A 5,000-nucleotide genomic window follows, 5' to 3' on the forward strand; every position below is an offset into this window, starting at 1 on the left:
AGGAACATTCGGAAACCGCGAATGTTCCAATGAAGGATAGTTATACTTTCGTTGATTTACTGGCAAAGATTGCAGTGCGTGTTGGAGAATTTGAAGGGGAAGGTGCTAGAGGGTGGGATAAAGAATGAGGTTGGGGAGGTGGTGTTGTATCAGGAGGGGTGTCGGGAGGTAGAGGGTCTGGGGAAGAGGGTATTTGTGACATGAGGGTTTCATGTGTGTATCCAGGAGGAAGTGGAAGGGATAGAGGGGATAGTGGGAGGGTTAATATAGGTGGGGCTGGAGTCAGGGGGAATGGGTTTTGTTGGGATGGGGTAGGAGGATTGGGTGTAGGGAGAATATGAGTAGGAGGAGGATGGATATCGGCAGTCACTTTGTGTGTGGAGGGAGCGGGAGTTGTAGAATTTGAAGGTGGATGAGTATTAGTTTGGGACTCGATTATGTAGTTCTAGATATCTTCAAGAGTTTCTGTAGTGGAGTTGGTTGGGGAGTTTTGTGAGATAAAGGTTTTCTTGAGAGGGGGGGAAGAGAAGTCTGGTGTCTGAAGAATAGGGGCAAAGGAAGGTGGAGGTGATTGTTGGGTAGGGGAAGAGGGGGTAGAACGTTTATTCTGTCTGCTGCGGGTAGTGCGGGGAGGGAGAGGGGGAGGTGTTGGGGCTGTAGTAGAGATTGGAGTGTCTGGATTTAGGATGGTAAAATAATTTGATTGGGTAGAGATTGGAGTGTCTGGATTTAGGATGGTAAAATAATTTGATTGGGTAGAGATTGGAGTGTCTGGATTTAGGATGGCAAAAGAATTTGACTGGGGAAGGTAGGAGGTAGAAGATTGAAAGTTAGATGGAGGGGGTTTTGGTTTAGGAGATGGGGGAAGGAGCTAGGGGGGTAGGGGGAGTGGCAGAGTGAGCGACATTACTAGAGTAGGGGGTAAGAGAAAAACCACCTCGTCGACGAGCCTCCTGTCTGGCTTCACGTAGACTGAGTCCAAGTCTGAATCTGAGAGTTGCTACCTCAGACTCAAATTTGTAGGTGGGGCAGCCTCTATAAAATACATTATGGGGGCCGCCACAGTTTGCACATGTGCGTGATTGGGCAGAGCAGTTTGATCGAGTATGGCCAGGTTGGGCACATAGAGGGCATCTGGCTGTGGAATGACAGTGTTTGGCTGGGTGTCCTAAACGCCAACAATTTTGGCACTGACGAGGAGGAGGTTGATATGGTCGGACAGGTAGGGATTCCCCACCTATGTAAACATTAAAGGGAAGGTCATGTCTACGGAAAGTAATTTTGGCAATGCTAATGGATTTCTTACGATTTCCTCTGGGAGGAATGGAGTAGCATTGTACATATGTTGCTTCATAGTCTGTGAGACAGCGAGTAAGTCCTCTCCACAATCTGACCATTCTTTGTCATAGATTGGGCAATCTGTTGGGGAGATAGAGACAGTTCCGGTGCAAGTATTGAGGGTTGGATGAGGTTCTGTAGGGATGGGATTACCACATAGATCAGTTAGTTTTGTTAATGCTATAGCTTGGTTTTCAGTTGTTACTATGACGAGACGGGAGTAGTCGGGTCGGCTACGGAAAGAGACTTTGCCTACTTGTTTTTGGAGGCATTGCTGGAAGAGGAGGGTGTTTTTAGAGTAGGGAGATGTGGGAGGGATCACGAAAAATCGGTCCCATTTGGCTGGGCTAAATAGAGTATTTAGGATTCTTGAAGAGGTGGGGGTAGTAGAAGTGCGGGGACGTGTGGAGGAGGGAGTAGTGTTGAGGGGGGTAGTGTTATGGGGAGGTGGGCAATAAGGTTGTAAGGTAGTAATAAGGGGAGATGGTTGATGAAGAAGGTTATGGGAGTAAAGGTGTTGAAGTTGAGCATGTTGGGAGAGTAGAAATGTCTCCTGGGGGTTGGTTGTTGATTAGGGTTGATACTGTACTAGTATGCATTGATAAGGGGGTAGTTGTTGCAGTGTTCGGAGCCGTGGTCAAAGGAGAGCCGGGATTGGGGCTATTTGATAAAGGGGCAAGCCTCATTGCCCCTAAGAGTGGGGTTACGTCTTCATTATTGGCCATGGTAAGCCTGGAGTATGTTGGGGAAAAAAAAAAAAAATAGTCCACCCCTCAGGGTCCCCTTGAAGGGTTAGGGTCAGGTTGGCAGGGGAATACCGTGCCCATGGTTCCCTCAGGCCGTTCAGGACTGACAAAGTCAGCCTTTTATCCTTTCAGCACGGCTCTCACACCTTAGGAGGTGGATAGTAGAAGGGATTGGTGAAGAAACTGAAACGAAAAGTATGAGTGGGAAAAAAGACCATGCAAAATTAGTCCCAAGGTTGAGGAGTTCCCCATCATTGGGTCTCAGTCTTCGTCTCCTAAGCCCCCCCACGACAACAACGGGCAAAGGATTGGGGGGGGGGGGGTGTCAAGAAAGGACTAAATAATATAACATTTATCTTCATTACCTTCTTCAATGCCTTTTATTAATATGTACAGCAAATAGATTTTCCCCATATAAAATATCTCAATTCAACATTATATTGAGAAGCAAATGAACAATAAACCATTTGATAAATCATATAATTGAGCATGACCATCACTTTCATGTGTCACTACCACTTGCTATGGCCTCAATGTACATGAGTAACACAGATATTAAAAACAAAGTACCTATAATCTGTTTCCTTGTATCAGTTCCAGTAACTGTAAAGCTTCATTTATCATCTGATATGATTATTTCTCAGCTAGAAGAGAATAATTTCTAAGAACATGGACAGATAATCTGTAATTTATTTATAATTAATTCAATTTTTGGTTTCAGATATAGCATACAAAAATATCATAAAATAATGACAATAAAAATGTTTACATAATATATATATATATATATAAATATATATATATATAAATATATATATATATATATATATAAATATAAATATATATATAAATATATATATAAATGTATATATAAATATAAATATATATATAAATATATATATAAATGTATATATAAATATAAATATATATATAAATATATATATAAATATATATATAAATATATATATATAAATATATATATAAATATATATATAAATATATATAAATATATATATATATATATATATAAATATATATATAAATATATATATAAATATATATATAAATATATATATAAATGTATATATAAATATAAATATATATATAAATGTATATATAAATATAAATATATATATAAATATATATATAAATGTATATATAAATATAAATATATATATAAATATATATATAAATATATATATAAATATATATATAAATGTATATATAAATGTATATATAAATATAAATATATGTATAAATATATATATAAATGTATATATAAATATAAAATATAAATATAAATATAAATATATATATAAATATATATATAAATATATATATAAATATATATATAAATATATATATAAATATATATATAAATATACATATATAAATATATATATATATATATATATAAATATATATATAAATATACATATATAAATATATATATATATATATATATATATATATATATATATATAAATATATATATAAATATATATATATATATATATATATAAATATATATATATATATATATATATATATATATATATAAATATATATATAAATATATATATAAATATATATATAAATATATATATAAATATATATATAAATATATATATAAATATATATATAAATATATATATAAATATATATATAAATATATATATAAATATATATATATATAAATATACATATATAAATATACATATATATAAATATATATATATATATATATATATATATATATATATATATATATATATATATATATATATATATATATATATATATATATATATTATATATATATATAAATATATATATATATATATATATATATATATATATATATAAATATATATATAAATATAAATATAAATATATATATATATATATATTATATATATATATAAATAAATAAATATATATATATATATATATAAATATATATATAAATATAAATATAAATATAAATATAAATATATATATATATATATATATATACATATATAAATATATATATACATATATAAATATATATATATAAATATATATATAAATATATATATATAAATATATATATATAAATATATATATATAAATATATATATAAATATATATATAAATATATATATAAATATATATATAAATATAAATATATATATATATATATATATATATATATATATATATATATATATATATATATATATATATATATATATGAACAAAATAATCACCAAGAAGACAACAGTCTGATCAAGTTTAACTGAAATAATTCCTAATGAGACAAAAATCATAGAATATCACACAGTGTTTGCAACTGTCTTATCATCATCTTCATTAAATGAAGATAACCCAAGGTTTGACATAATAAACACATATGCAGTCTAAAATACAAAAGTTAATGCAACTGAGGACACAGTATGTTACTGAGAGAAAGAAGAGGTTTGAGTGAGCCTATTGTAAAGGACAGGACAATACAAGAAGTGTTTACATTTAGATAATATCTTTGCAAGCAAAGAGGAGAGTTTCATGATTTTACAAGAGAAGAATAAGTAATTTTGTATAACCAGAAGGTATAATTATTATGCTTTTCTAAACAACTCTTAACAGACAGTATCAATTTAAATGTATGTTATTATCACTATTTGTGGGAGAGAACTTGCCAAGTCTAGCTCCCAAAGTCTAACTCCCAGTTCTTTAACATTCCAGTTGCATGTCATCTCAAGTGATGACCTGAAAGGTACACACAGTGGGCTCGAATCTGCTCTGCTCTTGTAACTCAAGTCCCAAATCTGGACACATACTTGCTACATGAGTCAATCAAAGCTCTGGACAGAGAAGCATTCACAAAAAAGAAAAGAAAAAGAAAAGGGAAAAAAAAAAGAAAATAAAGAGGCA

The sequence above is a fragment of the Penaeus chinensis genome, chromosome 19 (genome assembly GCF_019202785.1).
Source record: "Penaeus chinensis breed Huanghai No. 1 chromosome 19, ASM1920278v2, whole genome shotgun sequence".
NCBI classification, from domain to species: Eukaryota; Metazoa; Arthropoda; class Malacostraca; order Decapoda; family Penaeidae; genus Penaeus; species Penaeus chinensis.